This window comes from Marmota marmota, unplaced genomic scaffold, assembly GCF_001458135.2.
Source record: "Marmota marmota marmota unplaced genomic scaffold, marMar, whole genome shotgun sequence".
NCBI classification, from domain to species: Eukaryota; Metazoa; Chordata; class Mammalia; order Rodentia; family Sciuridae; genus Marmota; species Marmota marmota.
The window spans coordinates 19661418-19679443 of NW_026000016.1; the positions used below are offsets into that span (position 1 = coordinate 19661418).

An 18026-nucleotide genomic window follows, 5' to 3' on the forward strand; every position below is an offset into this window, starting at 1 on the left:
AAAAGCATTTCTAGAGGAGGGAGTCACCAAAGGAAGAGAAGCTGGACTTGAAGAGCTAGGAGCCCTGGAACTTAAGTCCATCCCCGGCCTCTCTCTTATAGGTACAGGGATTGAGGATATCCCCCAGTGCATATTTCTGAAGAGATGTTCATGCCACAGGTTGCTGTGGTTTGAAGGTATCTCTCCAAGGCTCACAGGTTAGACATTTAATTCCCTAAATTCATTTGTTGATAGTATTTCGAGGAGGAGCCATTGGGAGGTAATTCATGTTAGATGAGATCGTGGGGGGAGCCTCTATGATGGCATTAGTGACTTTATAACAAAAGGAAGAGAGACAGACCCAAGCTAGCACACTTGTTCTGTCTCACCATGTGATGCCCTCCAGTGTGTTATGATGAGCTTTAAAAAGGCCCTCATCAGATGCTGGTGCTATGCATTCAGTCATTCCAGCCTCCAGAACTATGAGCCAAATAAACTTCTCTTCTTTATAAATCACTCAGTCTCAGGTATTCAGTTATAGCAATGGAAAATGAAGACACAGATCTGTAATTTTTTTTTTTCCTTCCCTGGAGAAAGCACCCAGACTGAGAAAATCCTTTCATAAGACACATTTACCTCTCTGAAGCTCCACCCACTATTCTTCCCCACTAGGGATGTTCTGTTCTCTTTGGGATGCCACAGCCTTGTTAGTTTTTCCAGACCAGAAATATATCCCGAGGAAATATGGCAGCTTCCAAGCTCACAGCAATGATATGTTTGTATAGGCTTTGTGTTTTCTTATTGTGTTTCCCAGAGATGGGCCTGAAAGAGAAAAAAAATCTTGCCAACTGTTGCTAAATGCAGTATTCTCTTGTGAATAAAAAGGTCCAGTTTCAGCCCAACCAGGATCTGGTGTGGCTGGGTGTGGATGGGAGCAGTTACCACAGGATCCCCAGACATCTGTAGGAGGCACTGTGTGGCCTGAGGCTCTCCAGTTAGGAATAGCAATAGAAAGTCTCTCCCTGCTTGACACAGGAAAGATTCAGAGTCCAAAGACTCGTAGGCATCCCCATCTCCACCACAGTTGTCCAGCTTTCTGCCTCCTGTTAGTCAGCATTTGGAGGCCAGCTTTGAAAGCCCAAGGCAACTGAAAGTGGTAGTAATTGTGGGTGGGGGATCATCCCACCCACATGGGACCTTCGTGTCCAATGTCATCCCATTTTAGGTTTGTGATTGGGACTCTCCTTGGTACACCTGCACAGATGGCCTGTTCAGGGATTTTCTCCCTGCAAAAAGCCTTCAAAAGTGATGGTAATATTTTGTTTCTTAGGCTTGATTATGGATGTAGGTTGTTCTTTTATTCTTTATATTCCTTTGTATTTCTGAAAGAGTTCATGATTACTTTTTTTTATTAAGAAAAAAAATTCAATCATCTCTCTTTTTTTCTTCTCCTTATCTTCTCTTGCTTTTCCCACAACAAGGAGAGAAATTTCTAGCAGGAGCTTTTGAGTTGTCCCTTAGGAGCATTTGTTTTTCCTTGTTAGTTTCTGAGAAAATGCTATCTGGTTTGTTGTTGGCACCACACCATATCAAACGCTGGTGTTTTCTACTTGGCATGCACTCACAGAAGTAGGGAAGGTGTGGGAGGGAGCTGTGGGGACTGGGATTCTTGAGAAAGCGTGTTCATCCAGTAGAGCATTCTGGAGCATGAAGAATAGGCCCCTTAGCCATCCTGGGGGTGGGACATTTCTCCTCCCAGGCCCTTCTAGACAGGGAAATCTGTCTGGGATGCTCCAGGTACAAGTATAAGATGGGACTGGCTTGTTTCCCTGCTTGGTAATGTTAGAGTTGAGTTCACCTTCTTAGAAGCATCTTCTCCATAATTCCCTCTGGGAGAGAGAATTGTGTAGTTCATCTTCATTTTTGCAGTTCTGGGGGTTGAACTCAGGGTCTCGTGCATTCTAGGTAAGTGCTCTGTCCCTAAGCAACATCCCAACCCAGGTTCATCCCATTTTAACATTTGGGAATTGGAGGCCTAGAGAGATTAATTGGCATACACATGGTAGGCCACAAGGTAAGACACAAGTGACAGAGGCTGGGATTTGACATTCTGTCTTCCTGACACCTGGCTACCACCCTAGCCTCATTCTCTCACTCGTGATGGGTGCAAACCCCTGAGGTTCTTTTTAATCCTCATCTCTCTCAACAATTGTAGTTCCTCTCCCATTCTCTCCATCTTGAGAGATGGAGATCTTAAGGATGCCTGGCTTGAGTCCAGAGTGAAAAGTGACTGTGGGTTTTCTCTCCCTTCCTCTGCCTGGGCCTCAGCATTGCCCCAAATCCTACTGGGTGGCTGAGTTTATGTGTCTCTTTTAGTGCTGCTGAGGAGCAGCAGCCTAGTTGGCCGATTTCAGTTTTCCTGCTGGTGTGAATTCAGCCAGTGTCCCCTTGGATTTGGAACTAAAGTGTGTACACTTGGTGTGACTTTACGGGACAGTGCCCTGAGAGGTGTCCCTGCAGTGGGGTGAGTCTGCAGTGTGCTAACCCTTCCTACTTTACCCCACTGCTGTTCATCACAGGTCACACTGTAGTGGAGTATCATCCACTTAATGAGCACTTAATACCCACAAATTGAAGAAAATTGTTTTGCAGCTGGCATTTTCCATGACTATAATTACGAAAGGATTCCAGTCATCGTTTATGGGTGACCTCCCTGGAGCTACCACTGAATAAGTTGACCCAGTTAGTTTAAAGCTCAAGTTAATAAACAGCCTTAACACATTTTAGGTTTATTGACCGATATCCTTTAAATCAGAGTGGTTTTCCAAAGCAGAGGGCGGGGGAATAAAACATAGCCAGAGAATCGTTAACCTCATTCATTTTTGGATCGGAACAATTTAGGTTAATGTAAGATTTTTAAGAATGAGCCTCTGCAGGGAAAGGAAATTAATCAGACCCTAAGGGAGCTAAGTCACCAAAATTAATCCCCAAAGATTCTCAGGCTGTTGGGGTTAGAAGAGGGGCCCCATGACCACTTCAGGCCATGGCTCACAATGTGCACCCTGGTGGGAGTGTCCTGTTTTCCTACTTGTTGGTTGGTTAAATAAACATTGTGGGCTCAGTGGTAGAGAGCTTGCCTAGCATGGGAGAGAGGCCCTGAGCTCAATCCCCAGCAAAATAAAAATAAATAAGTAAAAAAGAAACATTGTATACTACAACCCTGACAGGGGGCCTTCCATTTCTTATGCTTTTTCTGTCTTTTAGAATAGATTGTTCTGTCTTTTCCTGAAAAGAGGGGTCAGCACACTTTTACCTTCCAAGGATCCCTTGTGGAGTTCAGGCATGGAAGCAACTACCCAGGGCAGACCTAAAGCCGAGATGAAGGAATAGGGATAGAGGATTGGAGGCAAAGACAGGGCACATGGGCTAGAAGACAGAGCCAGGTTCCCTTCTATTCTATATGTAAGATCCTCCCAGTCCATACAACCTTTTATCATCAGGAAGCATTTATGTAAAAGTGGATGTGCATGTGGCCCTGAGCAGAACCCTTTGATCAGCCCTCCCTTGCTCCTTATTTAGGATGATGAAAGATGTGAAGCCTTAACTTTTTAGGTTCCAATTGACTGCAGAATTTCCTGATTGAGGCTGGAGCCTGGGGCTACCTCAAGGTAATAATAGTATAGTTGTCATCTCTGGAAGGTACATTTTTCTAAAATTTCTGTATAATAGACTCCCACTATTATGTCCACGGCCCTTCCCATGACATTGTCTTCTTCTCAAAGGGATCGGAAACTGAAATTTTGTTGACAGGAAAATCTGTTTCATAGGAAGGAAGGACATAGATGGAACCTAACATTTAAGTTTGTAATTTGGTGGAAACCTGATGAAAGGAGGATTCTTTGAGACCTACCTTTCAGTGGCTGCAAGTCTCAGGTATACCTGGATTCATACCAGTTGGTGCACACTTCAGTGTCTCCAATTCCTAAGTCCTCTGTTCTCTTTTATGAGTGTCTGGAACATTAGTGCCCTAGATGTACTCACACTCAGAACACTCTTCTCTTCTCCTAACCTACCGCTCCACACTGGAGGCTGAACACAGGGCTATGTGCATGCTAGGTAAGCACTCAACCATCGAGTCACATCCCTAGCCCCTGTGCATTTTTCTTGCTGGAAATTGGTACATCTTCTGCCTCCCTTGCTGACAGGCTTCCAAAAATTGGGTCTGTGTTAGAAGCCAGACTTTCTATTTAGGAGCACATTTTCATTTCATAGTCTCAGTGAACAGGGGATTGGCTTGCTGTTGTCCATGCATCACATGGCAGCTAATGTCCTGTATTAAGGAAAGAGAATACCCTATCAAGGGCCCACTGTTTAACCTTCTTTGAAGAGCAAAAAAGCTTAAAGAATATTAAGCACAAGTGGTCACAAGACCTTTTAGCATCCACACCAATGCTTATCTGTCATTTAATTCTAAGCCAAGTATAATATGTTTTTGCTGCCTGGTAGAATTCCAAAAACAAGTTATATTTGAACAGAGTTGAGTAGCAACTGAAAAGGAATTTTAAGAGAGAAGTCTTTTCTCTATCCATGAATGCATGTTCCTTCCATGGTTCTATTAAAATAGTACCATTTTACTGAATTAACAAAAGTTGTTCTCCTTCCTCTTGTCAAAGGTCATTCTGAATCTCTCTTACCTAGCCTCTGAAACTAAAGTGGAAAGGATATCTTTGATATTGGTGTCTATGGATTTACTGTAATATTTGGACATGAAAATGAACATTTTTATTTCCTCCAGTTTCTGGTTTGTTTTTTCCTTGTGTTTTTCTTTTGGGTCCAGGAATCCTAAAACATTGAAGATGGTCAGGCACTGTGGCACACGTCTGTAATCTCAGGAGGTTGAGATGATAGGATCACAAGTTTAAGATCAGCCTCAGCAACTTAGAGAGATCCTCTCTCAAAATAAAATATAAACTGGGATGGGGATGTAGCTCAGTGGTAAAGTGCCCTTGGGTTCAATCCCCAGTACTACAGAAAAAGAAAAAAAATATGAAGATGAGTCGGATGTCGTCCTGTCTTAGGAAGTACCATGGTCTATTGGGAATATGGTGAGGTAATGTAAATGTCTTGGCTGGCTGTTTTGTTTTGTTGTTCTATCTTCCTTTTATTCTTTTTTTTAAAAATATTTTTTAGTTGTAGACAGACACAATACCTTTATTTTATTTATTTATTTTTATGTGATGCTGAGGATTGAACCCAGTGTCTCACATGTGCCAGGCAAGTGCAGTACCACTGAGCCACAACCCAAGCCCCCTTTCATTATTATTATTTTTTTTACTTTTATTTCTTTTCCTTTTATTCTTTTCTTATTTTTTGTTTTTTACAGATAGCTTTAATCCTATTTTTTTTAAGGATTTTCCAGATTCTCTCAGAGTTCATAATAGGCTTCTGTCCTTCATTCACTCTCACACTGAATTTAAAATCAACAATTTATTTTCCAAATGTCAATCATATTCTTTCACATGATTTTTAGGTTCAGGAACCTAAAACATATGTAGGCAAGCCAGATAAAGGTGTGTCTCGAGGAAGCACGTGGTTTATTGGAAATGCAGGGACATGGGGAGGTAATGCAAGTACATGAATGGCAATAGTAGAAGATGGAATGTGGTAGGTGGTAAAAAAGAAATGCTGAGCAACAAAATGAAGGTATTGGGGTTTAAAACAAGCATCATATCTAATGAATGGGCTGCTTGAGGAAGGCTTCAATGAAGGAGGTGACATTAAAGTTGAGCCATTGAGAACTGGCAGGATTATGTATTCTTTTCTGTTTAAATCTTAATCTTTAACCGTTTTCTTACATTTCCCTGCCTTTTCCCAGATAAAACTCTTCACCTGCTGTGGATACCCTTGTTTGTCTCTGGCTATGGTGGAAAGTGACCACTCATTTGATTTATTCTTTGTGTTGATGGCATCACTCAGTGAAGTGGCTGAATACTTCAAGGGCCTGGCTTCTTGGTGACCAGTCAAGTACCTCCTAGCCAGGGGCCCCAGTGTAAGAGGGTCCAAATAATCTCACTTCACTGGGATACTATGAGGCTATTTGGAAGAACTTGTGGGAAACACATTCGGTTCCTGAGATCAATGCTGCCTTTTTCCTGAAAATGTCATTTTGGGACTAGGGAGGCATTGGTGCTAGTCACATGGCAGGTGTCCCTCTGCAGGGCCAGGAAAAAAGTTCATTTGCTTATATCATATTGCCTGCCTTGGGACCAGGTTCCATCCCCTTTTGGGTGCCCCAAGCCTAGCATAAAGCCTGGCACAAAGCAGTGAATTAGTGAATTAGTAAATGAATGAATGGATGAGTGAGTGAGTGAACTAACAGATGGAATGAATCCTCCAGGGGAAGAAAAACCTCCATAGACTTTCAGAAATGGAAACAGACTCTTTCTTCACAGATAAAGAGGAACTACTATTGTTCATTAGGTAATTTGAAAATATGTCTTATGGTTTCATTATTTAGAATGATATGATTTAGGCATGACCTATTCTTTCTTTCAAGGATTTGCATTAAAGGAGTCAGAACAAACAGACCCCAACATTTTAGTTGCATTACCCATTGTTTCTTTAAGAGAAAATGAAAAAGCCCTTCTCCTGAATTCCTTTTTTTTTTTGGTGGTGCTGGCTGACAGAGCCCAGTGCCTCACACTCGCCAGGTAGAGCTTTATCACTGAGCTACACTACTAACACCTGTCATTCCATTTTTATTGGAATGACTTGTTTAATGAAAAAAAGAGCAGAACTCCAAACCACCCAACATCATATTGATATCTTACAAAGAAAAACCACCATTTCTTTAAATGAAGCTCCTTGCAAGACCTTCTGTAACAAAAAGAGGAGCAGGAGAAAGATCTTGCAATTATGTTCACACATGAGGTAAACTGGGAAAGAGACTAACCATCCCTCCATCCCATGCTACCCCCTCCCATCTTCCAGCGGTCCCAGAGGACAAAAGGCAATTCAGATTGCAGAATATTATTTCTATTGCCGTAGCACCAAACTATTAAAAACAAAACTGTCCCTCAAGGCAAAACATTTTATTTATTTTCCTTTGAATGACTAACTTGTTTATTAAGATGAACTAAGTGGCTACATCTAGATGGTTCACAGGCAAGAAAAATTGATTTATGGTAGCCTTTTGGAATGCGTGCTTTATGCTCTCTGGAATTATCTTTGGATTTTAAATGAAGAAGAGCTGCTTTTCCTGGAAGTCTCAGTATGACTTAGCTCTGCCATGTGTCCTGTCCTCTGTGACCTTGATTGTTTTGCAGACTGGTTCTTGGGGGGCTGGATCAAGTTGTTGAAAGATTTAGCAGGTTTATCCATCTTTAAGGAAGACTGTGTTCCTGCCTCCACTCTGACTACAATTTTAAAATTGTTTAGTATAAAATCATTTAGTTTTTGCCTTGTTTCATATTTGAGACTACAGTATTAATGCATCTCTTCAGGGGGCTTGCAGTGTACAGGTAACAAATTGAGAGTCCTCCTCTGGTGTCTCCTGACCCAGCCCCATAGGCATCACACCCTGGGAAAAGAATTTGTCCCAGCAGGGAGATCTTATTGCTGTCTGCTCCTCTTGGGACAGAGAGGTGATGTCTAATTCTTCTCTGATTGAGGCGCCATTTGCTCTTAACTGATAGAACTTGAAAGGAAAAAAAAAAAGCGTTAATGATTAAAACAACAACAATTAAAAACCTGTACCCAATTTAGCAGCAAAATGGAGAAAATCATGCATGGAGGAGAGATGAAAAATAAAAATAAAAATAAATCCCCTGTAGAATTTGGACAACAAATTCTTTTTGGGTGATGTCTTTCATTTGAATGCATCACACATATTATATCTGGTATGTTATCTATTACCTACCAAGAATCCAGAATGCTTGCCTGGTGAAGATGATTAATTCTATTTTTCAGATGAGGAAACTGAAGCTCAGAGTGGCTTTGTGACTTTCCCAAGGATACGCACTTAATATTGACAATGGTCATAGCCACTGGCACCTACATAGGGGTCTTTCTACAGTTTAGCATGTGCATATCCTTGCAATAAGTAGAGGGCAGAGGCCCTGGCTGGGACTCCCAGAACTCTGAGTCTGCAGGTCCAGGAAGTCCTCTGGCTTTCTGTCTATTTGAGCACTGAAATCCAGCCACTGGGGGTAGATAGTACGAGTGATTTCTCAGTGGGGTACGTGTGGGTAACCTCAGGTGATGTGTTCCATGCCCTTGGTCTGGTTTGCTTAACACAAACAAGTGTAGTATTAGCAGCTGTCACCCTGAGGGCAAGAAGAGCTCAGGTGAAAACTAGAAAGGAACTCTGTCTTTCTTTTTCTTTCCTGTTTACCACCCTCCCCACCCCCAAAGACATAGGAGGAAAATAGAGAAGAGTAAGAGGGAAGAGTCTGGAAAATATTGGGTGTGGGGCCCAGTGGTTTTCACTCAGTGTGTCAGGAGATCTGAATATTAACTATCTGTGGAAAAACAGGAACTAGGTATTCCCTTCTGCCCCATTGCCAATCCAGGTGACCCAGGAGCTACCCACTGTGATCATGTGACAACGGACTGCTTAGGAAAGGGCAATTTTGCCATCTATTTCACATGCACATTCTAAGAATTTTGTTACTAAAATTTATTTAATAGTGCTGTGAATGGAAACCAGGGTTTCACACACGCAAGGTGAGTGCTATACCACTAACCTACACCTCCAGTCCTCTAGCTAAGCACTTTAATCAACAAGTGTGCATTGTACCTTGCCAGAGATGAGGATTTGTAATTCTAAACCTATGAGTTAATAAATAGGATGAACTTCTTTTAAAAAGGAGAAGGATGAACCATTAAAAAGTCATGGGCTCTTGCCATGCACATGCCTGTAATCCCAGTAACTGGGGAGACTGATGCAGGAGGATCACAAGTTTGAGGTCAGCCTCGGCAACTTAGCACAAAATAGAACATAAAACAGAGCTGGGTTGTGGATGTAAATGAGTGGTGAAGCACCCCAATCCCAGTACCTCCAAAAAGTTGCTGGCTCTTAACTCCTGCATTTTGTACATCTCGGCAAACTTCTCCCAGCTGGACCTGTCAGCTCTGCTGTCCTGGTTGACATTGGCCCTTCTGATACTGCCCACATATGCCAGGAGGGAGCATCTTTCCCTGTCGCTGATGAGAAAGGTGTTCCCTCCTGAGAATCTCGAGCATCTTCCTCTGGCGAGGGTTTCCTCTCCATGTCTGTCTGGGAGCTGAATGCACCGGCAGTGCAGGAGGTGCTGGAGCCCTACTTCTGTGAGAAACCAGAGCACCAGGTGTGTCCTCCTGAGTTTTTACCCTGTTCATTGCTTCTCCTGCCAGCTCCCCTCTTTCTGTGACAGAGGAGAGATGAGCAGCTCTTTCCAGGCTGCTGGGACTGTACCATGTAGGTCTCAACAGGCTTTTGGGGTTAGTGGCAGATTCTTCCTTATTGAAAACTCTGACCATCTCTGAGCATCCTCAATTCCAGTGTGTTCTTTTCTTTGTGTTTGGGGGAGGCTTGAAGGGAGTAAGAGCCTGATGGGACAATGGCTGGGCCATTTTTTTCCCCCAGCAGAGATTGCTGGCATCTCTCAGCAGCATGTTGCTTATTGGCATTGAAAAACGGTGGACAGTTTGGGAGGTGTGTGAATGGAAGATAAGAGGGCCAAGCTAGCATCTTCCTCCTTGAGAATTATTTTTCTCCTCTGTCTTTAGACAAGTGGTAATGAGAACCACCAATATGAATGTCATACTGGCCAGTTTCTGAAGTCTTCCACAGATGTTCTTGTTCAATTCTCACAGTAACCCTGTGGGTTTTTAAGGTGAGACCTGTTAGTCCTGACTCCATTCTTCACGGAGACTTAGGGAGGGTAAGTGACCCAAGGAGTGGATCTGTCTTTTGTCATCACGCCCTCTACTTCTTCCATTGCATCTCTCACTGTGGGTTTGGGAGGCCTCATCTTCCAGCTTGACACGTAATCCTATCTGGGGGCAAGGGGAGAGTGGTGTGGTAAGGAACAGGGTGTAGGATTTCAGAGCAATTGGTCATTTGTGATGACAGCCGGAGGCAAGATGGAGAGAGAGACAGGTACTGCATAGGAACTGGACATGGGACTGTGCATTATCCCAGTGAAGTGTGTGTCTGTGTGTCTTGGGTGAGGCTGAGTTGTGTTCTTTGAGTCAGGAAGTACTGTCTCTTTCAAAAAAAGGTTGAGTCCTTTTGCAGCTGGTTTTCTTTAACTACCAGCAACACCAGCATTGTTTCAGAAAGCCACAGAATTTCCAAACACAATGGAAATTCCAAGAGTGTGGGGTGTGGGTTTGGGAGCTGGGGTGGGTGTGGACAGGCATGGGGAGGGTGGACCACAGCCTGAACAGTTTTGTCCTTCCTTGGTAATGAATTTCACACGGCTCCCCTGTCCTCAGTTTGTCTGCAAGATGCTCAAGTTTAAGCCTGGGAAAATGGGGATCAGGAAGGAGCAGGCCCCAGGGATTACAGTGGCCATAAAAACCAAACATCAACCCAGGACCCCATTTGGTGTGACCTCTAATGACCGCCTTCCATCAGCTGGTGTCAGAGGAGGCACATGGTGTCGATTAAGTTCTAAAGTGACATTTGTATAAATAAGCTTGTTAATGGGAAATTAATTTTTTTTCTAATCTTAAAAAATACTCAGTCTATATTCACATATTTTTGAAATACCAGCAAACAGAGAGGCTAATGTCACTAAGAAGACTTGTGAGATTAAACCAAAGAAAGAAAAGGAATAAAAAAGCAAAACTGACAACAGCATCTTTGGAAACAGTTTCTCACAGGCTGGAAACACTCAGCAATATTTATAATAAGCCTGTTGGCTCTTAGGTCGGAGGTGGCCTGACTTACCTCTGAAGATTGAAGGGAAATGAAAGAATTCTTCCTGTTTGGTTTCTGCTTTCTCTTGTCCTGCTTTATGCTCTGCATTTGTGTTCAGTTTTTCACTCGATGAGCTCAGGCAACCTTCTCAAACAGCTCCATATTTGTGAGATTTGGTTCTAGGTTTTGAAGTAAGTGCTTAAAAGATGATTTATTTTTATCCTTTGAAGTATGGGGAAGTCAGAACCCCTGGGTTCTCAGTGTGACTGCTTATGAACTGACTGGAATTTATCATATATTAGTATAATCAGATATGTAGATGAAGGGTTTTGGTGCATGGCTGCATGTGGTGAATGCCATGTGAGTACAGAGATGGTAAATAACAATCCTTCCAAATTGCAGAGAGCAAATTTCTGGGGTATGTTCTCAGTTTCTTTATCTGTATAGGAGGTTTACTGCAAACTTAGACCTATTTTACATGCCATCTTAGGGGAGAGAGAACCTCTCAACAAATGTTCTGGTATGCACAATGCTGGCCATCTACACACACTCCAGAGAGATCACAGAAGTCATGCTAGAAATAACACTCTGAAAGAACTAAAAGAAAATATAGGCTAATTGTTATTTGACCTCAAGATAGGGGAACTTCATCTAAACATGATGGCAAGGGAAGAAAAATTAATGAACAAGACTGAGAAACAGAATGACAAACTACATGTGCCAGAATATTCATAGCAGCATAACTGCAAAAGAGAGCAGATAAATTATAGGATTTTTTTATACAATTTTTTTTGGAAAAAAGTTAAAATGGCCCAAAAGAATGAACTACTATGGCATACAATCATATGGCTAAATTTTAGTAATATAATATGAAGTGCAAAAGAGATTGTAACACAATAGCAATTTTTAACTCCATGCTTTAATATGAAAAAATTTAAACATTAAGATGAAAGAATTTTATAGTGAATACCTGTATAACCACCATCTAGATTGTACCATTAACATTTTCCTATATTAGTTTTATCGCATGTCCACCCTTCCCTTCAATTAAGTAATTCTTAGTTTGGGTCAGTTTTGCTCCCTATTTGGCAGTGTCTGGAGACCATTTTTGGTTTCCATAGCTAGGGGTGGGATTCTAGTGGCATACAGTGGATGGAGGCCATAGATTCTGCTCAGTGTTCTATATTTCACAAGACAGACCCCACCACAAAGAATAGCTGGCACAAATATCAATATGCTGAGGTTAAGAAATACTGCTTTAGTCTGTCTTTACTTTTTAACGCATTTCAAAGAAAGTTAGACATCAGTGTACTCCTCCCTAAGTACTTAAGTATGCATATCATTTATTAGATTGTAATGTTTATTTATAGTGGTTTTCTTTCTGTGTGGAATTTACACATTGAAAAGCAGAAATCTTAAGGCTGTGTTCACCGAGTTTGGCTCACGCATGCAACAGAGATTGGGTATCACCCAACCTCATTCAGGACACAGAACAATATGATTGCTTTAGAAAGTCCCTTCATGGGCCCTCCCCAGGCTTGTCCCTGAGCCTCCTCTCCTTCAGAGCATTAATTTCCTCCCACCACACATTAGTTTTGTCTGTTCTAGAATTGCACAGAAGTTGAATTATAGGATACAGGCATTACACAGTATCCACTGGGGATTAGTTCTAGGACCCTCTGCAGATACCTAAATCCTTGGATGCTCAAATCACTTACATAAAACAGCATGGTATTAGCATATAACCTATGAACAGCCTCCTGTATACTTTAAATCATCTCTGGGTGACTGACTTATCATACTTAACACAATATAAATGTATAAATAAGTGTTATCCTATATTCTTAGGGAATGGTGACAACAAAAAGGCCTACATGTTCAGTACAGTTGCAATTTTTCTTTTACATGTTTTTAGCCATGGCTTGTAGAATCCATAGATTGGAACCCACAGATGCAGGAGCCAGCTGTATATAGTCTTTTGCATGAAACCACCCTTGTGTACATAGCACAGCAGTCCCCAAAATGTGTTCCATGGGTCTTTGTGGGGAGTCTCCAAAGTCCTTTAAAGAGGTCCAGGAGGTAACAGCTATTATTCCTAATAGTAATGAGACTCTCTCTCTTCACACTGGTGCAAAGGCAATGGTGGGTAAAGTTGCTGCTGCTGAAATGGTGGCCCCAGTCTGTTCGTCATTGTGTTCTTCACCAGCTCTCACCTGTAGAAAAAGCAGCTAGTATTCACTTAAGAAGGCTCCTCTTAAGAATGAAGCAGTACAAATGAATGCTCTCAGTAAAATCTTGGACTTGGAGCACATGTCCCTTAGATATTCTGTGTGACAAAATGGAAGGAACGCATAAAGTACTTCTGCTACAAACTTTAGAATCATGATTTACTCCAGGAAAAGCACCTATGTGATAATGTGTGTTGCCAGCTGAACTAGTTTTTTTTTTTTTTTTAATGGAAAAAAGAATAGCTGACAGACAAACTATGGTGATTTAGATTTGAATATGTGGCAGAGTAAATGTGATATTTTAGAGGAAACAGCTAGCAACAGCATTCACTGGTATTGGTAAAACTTGAACTTTCAAGTGAAAATTAGAATTTTAGAAAATTTGAATTTGTCACTGTGGTCTTGATAGTATGTATTCACACATGGGTAACAATTCCATGCCAACTGTAACAGTTACAGTGGGGTTTCAGGTGGCAGAGTACAAAATTTATGGATATCATTTCAAGTTCCACATTGCAACTAACCTTTAAGAAATTGTGTGAAATTTTTTTTTGTATCAAAGACAAATATGGGGCTGGGATGTGGCTCAAGCCGTATTGCGCTCACCTGGCGTGCGTGCGGCCCGGGTTCGATCCTCAGCACCACATACAAACAAAGATGTTGTGTCCGCCGAAAACTAATAAATAAATATTAAAAAATAAAAAAAAAAAAAACAAAGACAAATAGCCATCATTATCTGAAAAGGCTATTAAAATAGTCTATCATTTTCCAATTACATAACTGTGTGATGTTGCATTTTCTCTGTATACTTCAACCAAAAAAGTCTATCACAAGTGAGTACAGATGCAAGTAAGAGATCATAGTAATCTACTATTATAGCTAAATATTTAAGAGATGCAAAACAAATTTTTAAAGAAGCACCATTATTCTTGTTTATTATTTTGCTTGGAGAAAATGTGGTTATTTTTTTCAAATATATATTAATTTGTAGTGGGCTATTTTAAAGTGAATTAATATATATTATAATATTTTCTCATTTTAATTTCTTTTACTACAAAGTATAACTCACATAAAGAAATGGTCTTGGGGCTTCTCAATACTGTAGAATGTGAAGTTGTTCTGAAAGCCCAAAATTTGAGCTCTGCTGACTTTTGTAGTTTATTTAAGATCTATCTATATTATTTTAAGTGTCAGTAGTTTGTTCTTTTTTTTTTTTTTTTTTTTTTGTCCTGGGAATTGAACCCAGGGCTGCTTAATCACTGAGCCACATCCCCAGACACTTTTTAAAATATTTTATTTAGAGACAGGGTCTCACTAAGTTAATTAGGGCCTCTCTAAATTGCCAAGGCTGGCTTTGAACTTGTGATCCTTCTGCCTCAGCCTCTTGAGCTGCTGGAATTATATAGGTGTGCACCACTGTGCCCAATTTGTTCCTTTTTTTAAAAAAAATTGTGGGTTGTATTCTGTATAACTATATCACAGGTTGTTTGTTCTCTTATTGGTAGACATTTGGGCTGTTCCCAGATTTTGGCTACTGTGAATGAATTTGTTATGTATAGACTTGTATTAAATCTTTTCTGAACATGTTTTTATTTTTAATTTTTTTTCAGTTGTAGATGGATATAATACCTTTATTTTATTTGTTTATTTATATGTGGTGCTGAGGATTGAACCCAAGAGTTTATGCGTGCAAGGCAAGTGCTCTACCACTAAGCCACAACCCTAGTCCCATGTTTTTATTTCTTTAGGGTAAATTCCTAGGAGCTGAACTGGACTACTCATAGCTTATGTGTATAGATTTAGTTTGTAAGAAACTTCTGGATGATTTTCCAAAGTTGTTTACAATTTTACATTTCCACCACAATGTATGAGGAGTTTAGTAGCCTTTTTATGATGTAAAAATAGCAATAAGCACACATATGCCTATTCTCCCGTGTATTATTTCGGAATCCCTGTGGATGAGATATTATATGAAAATGAAAGAAGGGATGTGAAGAGCACAGGATTTGAGATGTGAGTAACCTTGGGTGCATAGCTAGATTTAAGGCAGTTAGGCACTATTGATAGACCAAGGAGACAGGTACTGGGGGTGGCCCTTCCCAACAGAAGATCATGTCCCAGAGTATCAGTACCTATGGCTAACAATATGGCCACTGGCTGTATTTTACCCTCCATTTGTTGTGTCTCGAAGTCTTCTGAGGCTCCATATTTCTACAAAGAGCAGTCTTTGACCTTCTGCGGGACGGCTAATGGAGAAAACATGTTTTGGATGCTTACAATGGCTGTTTTAGAGCAGAGGAATGAGCCTACTGCTCCTGCTATTTCGCAGCTTCTACTGGGAATCCACGGCTAATTTTCTGTTGGGCTGCCCTCACCTATCTACATTTCTGGCTTTCCTTGCTATGGATTCTTCTTCTAGCTTCCAGGCTCTGGGCAGGTGGCCTGAGGCTAGAGAGAGGACTTATTTAGCTATAATCAGAGGCCACCTTCCCTAGTCCATGGAGATTAGAAGGATGTAAGCCTGAGTTTATTTACCCTTAGCAAAACACAACTTTTATTATTTTTATTATTATTATTTTAGGACGTGGGATAAGAAGGGCCATAAAAATGAGAACATGAAACAGCTTTTATTGAACTAACATTATGCTGATTTATTTGTGAGTGAAATCTGAACCATATGGTCTAGTTTCCCTTAAAACACACAAGGGGTTCAGGATTAAGGGAATAGACACTTGGCAAATTTGTTTTCAAATTCAGTGAATACATCTTGTTGAAAGAAAGAAAAAAGAACAGGGTTGCTTAGTAGTCCCACAATCGTTGAGTGCTTACTGTGTGCAGGAAGTGATACTTAGTGATTTATATCCTTTTTCACAGTTAATCCTCACAGCAATCCTAGCAGCCAGCCATGTTCCCCAAGGAGAGGAAGTAACAGCTCTGAGTAACTCAGGGCCTTTATTACCTGTAGGAATCTGGGCAAAGTGGGGAAGATCTGGAATTCAGGCTTTGTCCAAAAACAACAGCTTTTCCTCCTAAAATCTCCTGATGGTAAAAGAGATGAAACCAAAATGGGGACATGAACTGGGGGCCTGCAGATTAGCTGCCTTCTCATTTTGCAGAAAGCCAACTGTACCTTTTCTTATTAGTAGAGACTGAAAGCGAGGTCATCCTGATCATCAGGGGGCAGGTTTTTCCTTGCCAGCTTGCCTGGAAATCTCAGCCCTTGGTCTTGCATCCATGTGGAGTGTGCCTCTCTTTGAGTTTTGTAATGAAAAGAGGATCATGGCAGAGTCATGGGCTGCTGGTGATGATGGTGGTAATGGAATTCTCATTCATGGATTTAAACTCCTAAATTTCTGTTAAGAAAGCTCATCAGTTTTTGCCCCTTGTCCATAAGCATGGCCTAAGGAAAATCTATGTTTATGCTAGCCTTCACGTACCCCCACAGACATCCAGTTTCATGCCACTGCTTTGGCTGGTGGCATTTTTTTGAGATGCCACTGTCTCCCAAGCCACTAAATGTATCAGACTTTGTTATATTTGAGTTATTTAAAAAAAATCCTTCTGAGGTCATTTTCAACTCTACATTGAGTGTTATCCATGCAAATAGTAACATCAAATTCGTAGACCAACCTCCCAAAGCCACTTCATGAATAGTGTCATGGACATTCCAGGTATGACATAGATTCTGTAGCAAATTGGGACATGAGGGAGACATCTTTGTTTTCTCCTCTTTCCTCCTTTTTTCCTGCCTTTCTAACAGCTCTATAGAGAGTTATCTTTTACGAACCTTGTTAATTCTGTACACTGTACATTTCCATAACTGAAATCTCCTTTGTATCTAGGTGTTTGTATGTGAGGGGCATTACTAGTTCCATATCTTCCCGTGTGTTCTGAATTTAAAAGCAAAAGGAGCAGTTTTTCCAGTTATAATTAGAACTAGAGAAAAGAGTAATAATAGTATTAATGATAGCAATAAAACAAACACATTTGTTGCATGCTTACTGTGTGCAGGAAGTAGTGCATAGTGATTTACATCTATTACCTCATATAATCCCCACAATCATCTTGAGAGGCAATATCATCTTCATTTTATAGCTAAAACTTAGCAAGGTAGCTTGCTCCTGAAGGTTACACATCTTGTCGTGGTACAACAGAGTCAGGCCCAGGGTCATCTGGCTCCCTGAGCTCATCTTCTAACACTGCATGATACTGTCTCTTAATAGTAGCTTGACGTCTTTAACAAAAAATAAGGTTATGTTCTAGCTGTAAGGATTTATTTTACTTGCACTTCTCTGTCAGGGTATATTATCAAATCTAATATATTTTTAAGAAGGTTGCAAAATTTTCTTGTAAGTGATCTTTTAAGAGCAGGATATGCTCTCTGTAGAGTGATACAGGTACAATTTCTAAAAGAGTTGCATGATAGTTCATCACAGCTGAAGGTGAGGAGCCTACAACTTACTTTCAACCTGTGAACTTTCATAGGTAAGAGAAGAGCTACACGTTAAGAGCAAAATTCAGCCTGTCTCCTTTAAATCATTTAAAGGCACTATTCTCAGGTTGTATGTGAATACTATGCTGTTTTGTATAAGGGCCTTGAGCATCCTTGGATTTTGGTGTCCAGTGGATTCTGGATCCAATCCCCCATGGATACAGAAGGAAGGCAGTCTTTGGTTTAAAACAAAAGGACTGACAACTAAATTGGAATTTCTATGATTTTCCAAATTTCTTTATCCAAAGTGTATCTAAAGATCAATCAACAAGGTCAGTTATAAAACATCCATAACTCACACCTACAGTGCAAGTAGGGGATAAAGCATAATATAAATTCGAATAAATAAACATCTAGAACCAGCATAGCTGACTCCCCAGCCTCCCTCCCCGACAGGTGCCACTTAGAGGATGCTCTTAGT

General features: G+C 40.8%; 1 protein-coding gene across 1 annotated transcript in view; it reads left to right on the forward strand.

The window, feature by feature from the left end:
* The window catches only part of Kif26b (kinesin family member 26B), a 488260-nt gene that overhangs the window by 49021 nt on the left and 421213 nt on the right, over nt 1-18026 (forward strand). The gene's annotated exons all lie outside the window — the stretch shown is intronic.